At 59.5% G+C, this 10,446-nt stretch overlaps 1 protein-coding gene across 10 annotated transcripts in view; it reads left to right on the top strand.

Annotated features, from left to right (window-relative positions):
* The first annotated feature begins 2,671 nt into the window (after nucleotides 1-2,671).
* Nucleotides 2,672-10,446, top strand: part of LOC103567331 (USP6 N-terminal-like protein) — a 23,419-nt gene continuing 15,644 nt past the window's right edge. The window contains exons 1-4 of one of the 10 annotated variants that reach the window (XM_070565803.1): nucleotides 2,756-3,551; nucleotides 5,339-5,438; nucleotides 7,020-7,132; nucleotides 9,217-9,332. The gene's annotated coding sequence lies outside the window, so the exon portion shown is untranslated. Of the gene's footprint in view, nucleotides 3,552-5,295; nucleotides 5,535-7,016; nucleotides 7,133-9,216; nucleotides 9,333-10,446 lie in introns of those variants that run through there. The other 9 variants (XM_070565808.1, XM_070565806.1, XM_070565807.1 and 6 more) reach the window with 9 other exon arrangements.

Raw genomic sequence — 10,446 nt, forward strand, 5'->3', positions numbered from 1 at the left:
TCCTGGACATCAGATTGCTGGGTCAAAGTTGACGTTTTATGGTTTTTGAGATGTTTCTGTTGAGCATTTTTCAAATGACACCTTGCACCTCCCACGAGCGTGGCTGTAACACAGGCCCCTCCTCTTCTCTGCTCAGTGCCACCCCTTGGGAGGTCCCAGCCCTTCTCTTTGAGGTCATTTGTCCCCTCAGGCTGTCCTGCTGTGTAGAACTGGGGGATGCCTCCTGTGGAACTTGAGGACCGGAGGTCAGCCCAGGAAGGCAGCTTCTCAGCAGAACCTAGGCCGTGGCTGGAGCCTGGAGGCTACAGGGCCGGGGCGCCTCCTGCCTGAGGCTGGGGAAGCCCCCTGCCCTACAGCCTCCACCTTCATTTCTGGACTGAAGGTCAGATGCCCAACCCTGGGGCCCAGGAGGAGCCCCTCCATCAGCTGACGAGGGTCCCAGGGAGAGGCCGGTCCAGTGACTGTTCCCTATTGTCAGGCAGAAGCAAAGTCACAAGACGACACGTCATGAGCCATGAGGTGGGGATCGGTGGACAGGCCGGCTCCAACTGCCCACTAGGGTCCCGAGTATGCACAGTGGGTCACAGGAGCTGTCTCTGTGCCCCTCTGCCCAGCCTCATCGCAGCTCAGTGGCAGGCTGCGGCTTTGTGCCACCTGCAGGTTGCACGACACTGTGCAGCCTTCTCACTGGGAGTCCAGATGGGCAGGGGAGACTGGCCGGGACAGGCGAGCGCAGATCTCATGTCAGGGCTACTGTCCCGGGGCCTTGGTGGCTGGCTCGACTCAGAGGGTACATGGGATTGTCCTGGACACCACCTCGCCCTCCCCTGATGGGATGGGCTCCCCAGCGTCTCCAGCACTGGAGGGGCTCACAGATCCTCGGGGTCCGAGCCGGTGGCCTAGGTGGGTGAGGCGTCTTGGGCAGGCAGCCTGTGCCTGAGACCTCAGGGTCTTCATCACCAAAGTGCTGGCACCAGAATGCTTGGGAGTCAGATGTTTCCAACTTGGTTTTATTCAGGGGCTTCTGCTGTGTGTCCAGGAGCCGTCCAGGGTGTGAACTAGAAGAGACGCCACCGCCCATGGTAACTTCAGGAAACAGTGGACATCGGCACAATAAAAGGGCACTGCATGGTGTCAAGTGCTCAAGAGAAAACCGGAGCAGGGGACGTGGGGGGGTTTCAGTTTTAGGGGGCGGCCAGGAGGGCCTGGCCGAGACCACAGGTGGGCGGGGATCCCCCTCCTCCCATGGGAGGGACAGAGTGGGGCTTCCCCACCATTGGAGGGTCTCGTCGGGATGGGGAAGCTGATGTCCCTCCTGAGGAGGAGAGAGACATGATGGACACCTGGCTGGGGGGTTCTCTGGGCCATGGTGGCCACTGTGCCAGGGCCAGGCTGAAGGTTAAAGGGCGAGAGCAGGACGCAGGAGGGTGGCAGCCAAGGGGTATCCAGTGCTGGGGTGATGCTAAGCCCGAGCAGGGCCACCCCTCAACCCTGAGGGGCCATGTGCCTGGGCTTAGATTGGTAAGGACCTGGGCCTGTCGATGTCCAGTCAGTCCCTGTGGATCAGGGCCACGTAGAGGGAAGGCCATGGGCTTGCAGGACTGGCTGCAACCACGAGGTCATCCTGCTGCTCCTCAGTTCCATTTCCAGTGGCCGCACGACTGTAGAGGGAGATGGCAGATCTGGAGGGCCCCGCCTGACACCCTGAGGGGCAGAGGCTCAAGACTGAGTGGTGAGTTCTCACCCCGTCCCCCTACCACCTCCTTGACCCCCAGGTCCTGATGAGTGGGGCCCTGGCCCCAGCTGTCCACCCATGTCACCTGGCTCACGCCCCACTCTGGCACTGCGCATCATATGGCCTCGGACAGTGTTAATCCTTGGAACCTCAAAGCCCCACTCATAAGGAGGATTGGGCAAGAAGTGAGTGACGGGGAGGTGTGTTGGTTCCTGCCCTGCCAGGCAAACCTGGCACCCCACACACTGCCCGTGTCACACCTGGCCAGTGGGTGAGCTTTGGGATGGGGCCTGCACACCACACCTCCGTCTGCACCCCCAGCACATCCCGAGCAGGTGACAGTGCTGAGATGCTCTGTGCTCATAGGGAGGCAGCCAAGTCCGGAGGAGGAGCTGGACAAACAGGCACACGCACACACATACACATTCAGATGCGCACAGCACACACCTCACACACGCACACATGTGTACACTTTCACAGGTGCACATTCAAACACACAGCATATACCTGCTCACACACACACATGCACACACATTCGCACATTCACACCCACACAGCATATACTTGCTCGCACATGTGTACATTCACACATGCACGTTCATATGCACACGGCATGCACATCTTCATATATGCACACATGAGCATGCATTCACACACGCACATTTGCACACACAGCATGCGTGTGCTCACACATGCACACATGAGCATACACACTTGAGCAGCACACATGCATGCACACACACTGGAGAATGGCTCAGCCTCTCTGTGAGGTGGGAGGGCGCTGGTTCTCATTGCCTCTGTGGGAGCCAGAGCTGGAGGGCGACCACCGTGCAGGGTGATGTTGGCATCAACAGGCCAACAGCACTCACAGCTGGCGTGGTGCCTGTGAGGGTTGTTCGCATTGGTGTTACTCTTATGAGGTTCTTTGTGTCACAGATGTACAGAGACTCCTCACCCACCACTCCCTGCCAGGTGAGAGTCCGTGTGCCAGCCAGCCACCCCCTTCCCTGTCCCAGGCAGGAATCGCTTGAGTCCAGCACCATCGGCGTCCAGTACCAGGAGGGATTGAGAGGACAGCTGTCCCTTCGCTGGACAGGAGACCCCCGAGAAGATGTGCTTCTCTTTATGTCGAAGTACAGATGAGCCCAGGAAAACGTCACTCAGGGATCTGGGGACCTAGGTGAGCTGACTCTAAGTTCACATGGAGAAATCACTGAGCAAAAAAATCCAGGAAAACTCGAGGAACTGTCACCAGAGGGACGAGCCTGACAGCCATGAAAACACAGATGACAGTGTGATGCTGCCATGACCCAGAACAGCCTTTCCAAGGGGACATGTGTCCCGGGAGCCACTTACGACAAGTGACACATGCACCCCACAGAGTCAGGTGTCTCCATGGGAAATGTGCAATTGGAGTCAGAGAAGAGCACGGAACAGGGAAATGTCTGCCCTTCCGATTTCCTGAGTGGAGGGTGCTTCCGCAAACCCGCTCTTTAAAAGACCAAACGGCAAAGGGACATGAGGTGGAAGCTGACACCTGAGGGAGGACAGTGGCTCCTGATGACGAGGCATCCTATCACCTCGCTGCTGAGAGACATGCGGATGAAGCTGGGAAGCCCTTCAGGCTGCACCTGTCACCCCATGGCCTGGTGGAATGGCAGCACCCCGAAATTCCGCCCACTGCCCGGCACCCTGACTGCTCTTGTCCATAGCAGTTGGAGGCACTTGTCTCCTTTGTGAGCGGCTCTGCCGTCTCACACTGCCCACCTCGATGTGAGTGCAGGAGGCACAACTCACACCGCAACTGGTCAGTCAGGTGAGCATGACATGTTCCCTCCCCACTTCAGGCCATTTTGAGGACAGTGGCCACGGGGTGGGTGATGCTGGCCTCCCTTGGCTGTGGCCAAAGTTACACCAACCCATGAGTCTCAAGGGCAAGCTGGGCTCAGGCAACCCTCCCCTGGCTCCGTGGGGTGAGGGTGCTGCCTGTGGTTCCTATGTCCATGGGGGAGGCTGTGGTCAGAGCCTAGACAACTTGTCCAGAGCTGGAGGAGGGAGAGGAGAAGGAGAAAGAAGAGGAGGATGGAGGAGAATAGACAAGGAGGGGGCAGAAGGGGAAGGATGGATGAGGAGTGGGAGATTGAGGAGGTGCAGGGGATAAGAAAAGGAGGAGGGTCATAGATTACGACAGAGGAGGAAGAGGAGGAGGATAGAGGAGAATAGATGGGGAGGATAGTGGAGGAGGAGGACAGGAGGAGAGTATGGGGGAGAAGGATGGGCAGGAGGGGGACTCAGGAGGAAGAGGGGGAAGAAAGATGAGATGGGGAGGAGGAAAATGGAGGAGGAGAATGAAAAGGTGGAGGAGAATAGATAAGGAAGTGGGAAAGAGGAAAAGGACAGTAAAGGAGAAGGTAGAGGATGAGGAGGCGGAGAACAGCGGGGGAGGATGGAGGATTGGGACGATAGAGAAGAGGGCGGATTGAGGAGGACAAGGATGGATGACGTGAATGGAGGAGGATCCAAGGGGGAGTATGATGGAGGAGGATGGAGAAGGAGGAGGAGGATGGAGGAGGAGGAGGGTTAGGATGTGGACATAGGAGGAGAATGCAAGAGGAGGAGGGAGGACTGATGAGCAAGGAGAGGGAGGATGAGATGGATGCAGGAGGAGGACTGAGGAGCAGGAGGAGGATGGAAGAAGGAGGAGGAGGAAGATGTAGAAGGAGGAAGAAGGATGCAGATGGAGGGGAAAGAGGAGAAGCAGGATGGAGGCGTGATGACAGACATGGTGAGGATAGAGAAAAAGGAGAATAATACGGATGGAGGCAGAGGAGGAGATTTTGGAGCAGGAGAATGAAGAGGAGAAGGAGGATGGAACTGGAGGAGGGTGGAAGAGGTTGGAGTAGATTTAGGAGGAGGAGAGGGAGAAGGAAGATAGAGAAGGATGGAGGAGAGAGATCCAGAAGGAGTAAGAAAGAGGTGGCTGGGCAGGAGGGAGGAGGATGGTGAGGTGGGAGGAGGAGGAGATTAAGGAGGAGGAGGAAGAGGGAGGAGGAGAAGGATGGAGGAGTAGGAGGAAGAATGATGGAGGACGAGGATAGAGGAAGATCAGAGGTCCCAGGGCAGGCAGTGAGGGGCCAGGATGGGTCCTAGTGGAGGTTGTACCCCTATGAGCCCCGGGTCTGGTCGTCAGACTGAGAAGCACAGGGAAGCTGAGTGAGGGGTGTATGGGAACCTGCTGTACCAGTTTTTAATTCAAGGTAAGAGGTTTGAAACGTCAATATAGGTCTTCTCCACCCACGGCTCCCAAGCAGAGGGAGAGGAGGAGGGAAGTACACTGAGGGCTCTGGGGACAGGGATTGTCCAGCCAGACAGCGGGCATGTGCACCCAGGTCCACTGCTCACACGCTAGCACCTGCCCCACCTATCCTGTCCCTGCTTGGTGACAGGACCCTCTACCAGAGGCCCTTAGCCATCAGGGATTAAAGACTAAGTCAGGCCTGGCTCCACTGACCTGCACATTGACCCAGAAGCCCCATTGTTGGGTGGAATGGCAATGCTCTGAAGTTCCGCCTGCTGCCCGGCATTCTCTGCTCTGGTCCATAGCAGCTGAAGGCAGTTGTGCCCTCTGTGAGCAAATCTGCCATCTCACACTGCCCAATTCCATGTGAGTGTTGTGTTCCTACAGGAGGCGCAGCTCGGAGAGGTGAGCAAGGCCTGTCCACTCCTCCCTTCAGGCCACTTTGTGAACAGTGGCTACCAGTGGTGCAGGGGGCACTGGCTTCCCTTGTCTGTGGCCAAGGTGACACCGAGCCCTGAGCCCTGATTGCAAGCTGAGCTGGGGCAGCCCTCCACAAGCTCCATGGGGTGGGGGCTGCCAATGGTGCTGGTGCCCACAGGTGGAGGCTGAGTTTAGCGCTCGGACAACATGCCCAGAGGTGAAGGAGGAGGAAGAGGCAGGAGGAGGTGGCAAGTGGGGAGGATGGATGAGGAAGAGTAGGTTTTGGAATGAGGAGGGGGTAAGAGGTTGAGGAGGGAGATAGAGAAGGACAAAGAGGAAGGAGGAGGATAGAAGAGAACAGAGGAGGAGGATAGTGGAGGAGGAGGACGGGGGCGAGCATGGGGGAGAAGGATTAGTAGGAGGGGGATGCAGAAGGAGGGGAAGGAAGAAGATGGAGAAGGAGAAAGAGAGTGGAGGAGAATAGATGAGGAAGGAAGGGAGGGGCAGGAGGAACATGTCGCTAGAGGTGGAGGTGGATGAGTAGGATGCAGAGGACAGTGGAGGAAGATGCAAGATGGGGAGGATGGAGGAGAGGGAAAATGGAGGAGGTGAAGAATCAGATGGATGGAGGAGGAGCGAAAGGGGAGTGTGGTGGAGGCGTATGCAGCTGGAGGAGGAAGATGGAGGAGGTGGAAGCAGGAGGAGGATGGCTGAGTGATGAGACAGGAAGGGTATGAGGACAAGGAAGAGAAAGAGATGGATGGAGATGGAGGAGGGGATGGTGGAGAAGGAGAAGGAGGAGGATGGAAAGGGTTGGAATAGATTTAGGAGGAGGATGGGGAAGGATGGAGGAGGAAGATCCAGGAGGGGGTGGATGGGCAGGAGGAGGAGGAGGTGGGAGGAGGAGGAGATTAAGGAGAAGGAGGAAGAAGGAGGAGGAGGGGGATGGGAGAGAATGGAGCAGGATGAGCATGGTGGAGGAGGAGAGGGAGAGAGAGATGAGGAGAACAGAGGAGAAAGTGGAGGTGGAGGAGGATGAAGGAGGATGGAGGCGGAGCGTAGAGGAAGAGCAGGGACCCCAGGCAGGCCAAGAGCGGGCAGTGAGGGACCAGGACGGCACCCCAGTGGAGGCGGGACACCTGTGAGCCCCAGGTCTGGTAGTCAGACTGGGCATGTCAGGGAAGTTGGCTGAGGCAGATGAGGTAACGGTCTGTACGGATTGTTAATCCAGGATAGCAGGTTTGAGACGTCAATATAAGTCTATTCCACGCACGGATCCGAAGAAGGGGGAGAGACGGGGAAAGTACTGTCAGGGCTCTGGGAACGGGGCTTGGCGCACTGGGAACAGCGGGCATGTACACCCGGGGCCAGCACTCACCAGGGTTTCTCCTGTCCTTGCATGATGTGATCGTGTACCAGGGGCGCTTGAACCTCGGGGGTTAAGTAAGAGGTCAGGCCGGGCTTCATTGACACGGACGCCAACCTGGTGGGACCATTTTGGGGGAATGGGAGGACCCCCAAGTTCCGCCCGCAGCCCGGCAACCTGTCTGCTCTCGTCCCTAGCAGTTGGAGGCACTCGTGCCCTCTGTGAGCGGCTCTGCCGTCTCGCACTGCCCACCTCGACGCGAGTGTCGAGTTCGTGGAGGAGGCGCAGCTCGCGCCCGCGACTGGTCAGTCAGGTGAGCGTGAGTTTGGGGACAGTGGCCGCCAGGGGTGGTGCCACGGGCCTCCCTTGGCTGTAGGCGAGGTGACACCGAGCCCCGAGCCCCGATGGAGAGCCGGGCTCAGACAGCCGTCCCCGGTCCATGGGGTGAGGGTGCTGCTCGCATTGCCCCTGCCCGTGGGAGGAGGCTGAGGTCAGAGGTTGGACAACTGGGCCCGAGGTGGAGGAGGGAGAGGAGGAGGAGGAGAGGAAGAGGGAGGTGAGTAGATGAGGGAGGGGCGGATGGGGAACGATGGAGGAGGAGGAGGAGATTGCAGGTGGAGGAGGGGTAGGATGAGGAGGAGGGAGAGAGAGGAGGAGGGAGGAGGATAGAGGAGAAAAGAGGAGGAGGGTGGTGGAGGAGGAGAACAGGAGGAGATTCTGGGGTAGATGGGTGAGCAGGAGAGGGATGCCGGAGGAGGAGGGGGAGGGAAGAAGAGAGCAGGGATGATGCAGATGGAGGAGCCGAAGGAAAGGGTGGAGGAGAATAGGTGAGGAAGAGGGGAGGAGGAGGAGGAGGAGGAGGAGGAGGAGGAACAGGGCAGTCGCGGAGGAGGTAGAGGAGGAGGATGCAGAGGACAGCGGGGGAGGATGGACGATCTGCAGGATGGAGGAGAGGGAGGATGGAGGAGGAGGAGGAAGAGGAGGAGGAGGTAAGTAGGGGAGGGGGGTGGAAGGGGGAGTAAGGTGGAGGAGGATGGAGCTGGAGGAGGAGGACGGTTGACCAACATGGAGGAATCCATGGAGGAGGAGGAGGAGGAGGGTTAGGGGGTGGATGTACGAGGGGAGTCGAGGAGGAGGAGCAGGAGGAGAGAGGAGTGATGAGTGAGGAGGGGGTGGATGCAGTGGGTGGATGGGGATGATTGAGTAGCACCAGGAGGATGGAAGAGGATGGAGAAGGAAGACGCAGGAGGAGGAAGGAGGACGTAGCTGGAAGGGCAGGAGGAGAAGGAGGATGGGGGAGATGGAAGGAGGAGGAGGAGGACTGAGGAGTGATGAGAGAGCGTGGGGAGGACCAAAAGGAGGAGGATGAGGTGGATAGTGGAGGAGGTGGAGGAGGAGAGGGTGGAGCAGGGCAGTAGGGACAGGAGGAGTATGAAAGAGGTTGGAGTCCCTTTGAAACGAGGAGGAGGAGGATGACTGGGCAGCATGGAGGAGGAAGATCAAGGGGTAGGAGAGAAATGGTGGATGGACGTGGAGGAGGAGAGAAGGAGGATGGCGAACGTGGGAGGAGGAGGATCAAGGAGTGATGAGAGAGGATGGGGAGGGCGGCCCAGGAGGGGGACGAGATGGACGGAGGTGGCGGGTGAGACGGTGCCGAAGGAGAACCAGGAGAAAGAGGATGTGAAGCTGGAGGAAGCAGACGGGAAGGCTGGAGGACATGAAGGAGGGTGGGGAAGGATGGAGGAGAGCGGAGCAGGGGGCGCGTGTTGGAGGAGGAGAGGGAGAGGGAGAGGAGGAGGGCAGATGAGAAAGGGCAGGCGGAGGAGGGTGGAGGAGGATGCAGGGGCAGGGTGAAGGAGGATGGAGCAGGAGGAGAGAGGAAGAGCAGAGGCCCCAGGCAGGCCCAGAGCAGGCAGTGAGAGGCCAGGGTGGGGTCCCAGTGGAGGTCGTAGCCCTGTGAGGCCTGGGTCGGTCGTCAGACTGGAAACCGCGGGGAAGCTGGATGAGGCTGGTGTGGGAACGTGCTGTACTGAGTTTGAGTTGCAGACGGAAGGTGTGCAACATGGACGCCAGTCGGCTCCACGTACAGCCAACAGGCAGGGGGGAGCGGAGGAGGGAAGGATGGCCAGGGTTCTGGGGACGGGGCTCATCCCCCAGGGGACCGTGGTCATGTGCGCCCGGGTGCTTTGCCGACCATGTTACTCCTCTCCCTCCTGACCCGTCCCTGCGTGGTGACGGGACCCTCCGCCTGGGGCCCTTGACCTTCAGGGGTTAAGGGCTAACTCGGGCCCAGCTCCGCTGACCCGCACGCTGACCCGGGGGCCCCATTGTCGGGTGGAACGGCAGCGCCCCCAAGTTCCGCCCGCTGCCCGGCAACCTGTCTGCTCTCGTCCCTAGCAGTTGGAGGCACTCGTGCCCTCTGTGAGCGGCTCTGCCGTCTCGCACTGCCCACCTCGACGCGAGTGTCGAGTTCGTGGAGGAGGCGCAGCTCGCGCCCGCGACTGGTCAGTCAGGTGAGCGTGACTTTGGGGACAGTGGCCGCCAGGGGTGGTGCCACGGGCCTCCCTTGGCTGTAGGCGAGGTGACACCGAGCCCCGAGCCCCGATGGAGAGCCGGGCTCAGACAGCCGTCCCCGGTCCATGGGGCGAGGGTGCTGCTCGCATTGCCCCTGCCCGTGGGAGGAGGCTGAGGTCAGAGGTTGGACAACTGGGCCCGAGGTGGAGGAGGGAGAGGAGGAGGAGGAGAGGAAGAGGGAGGTGAGTAGATGAGGGAGGGGCGGATGGGGAACGATGGAGGAGGAGGAGGAGATTGCAGGTGGAGGAGGGGTAGGATGAGGAGGAGGGAGAGAGAGGAGGAGGGAGGAGGATAGAGGAGAAAAGAGGAGGAGGGTGGTGGAGGAGGAGAACAGGAGGAGATTCTGGGGTAGATGGGTGAGCAGGAGAGGGATGCCGGAGGAGGAGGAGGGGGAGGGAAGAAGAGAGCAGGGATGATGCAGATGGAGGAGCCGAAGGAAAGGGTGGAGGAGAATAGGTGAGGAAGAGGGGAGGAGGAGGAGGAGGAGGAGGAGGAGGAGGAACAGGGCAGTCGCGGAGGAGGTAGAGGAGGAGGATGCAGAGGACAGCGGGGGAGGATGGACGATCTGCAGGATGGAGGAGAGGGAGGATGGAGGAGGAGGAGGAAGAGGAGGAGGAGGTAAGTAGGGGAGGGGGGTGGAAGGGGGAGTAAGGTGGAGGAGGATGGAGCTGGAGGAGGAGGACGGTTGACCAACATGGAGGAATCCATGGAGGAGGAGGAGGAGGAGGGTTAGGGGGTGGATGTACGAGGGGAGTCGAGGAGGAGGAGCAGGAGGAGAGAGGAGTGATGAGTGAGGAGGGGGTGGATGCAGTGGGTGGATGGGGATGATTGAGTAGCACCAGGAGGATGGAAGAGGATGGAGAAGGAAGACGCAGGAGGAGGAAGGAGGACGTAGCTGGAAGGGCAGGAGGAGAAGGAGGATGGGGGAGATGGAAGGAGGAGGAGGAGGACTGAGGAGTGATGAGAGAGCGTGGGGAGGACCAAAAGGAGGAGGATGAGGTGGATAGTGGAGGAGGTGGAGGAGGAGAGGGTGGAGCAGGGCAGTAGGGACAG

This window comes from Equus przewalskii, chromosome 11 (assembly GCF_037783145.1).
Source record: "Equus przewalskii isolate Varuska chromosome 11, EquPr2, whole genome shotgun sequence".
Taxonomy (NCBI): Eukaryota; Metazoa; Chordata; class Mammalia; order Perissodactyla; family Equidae; genus Equus; species Equus przewalskii.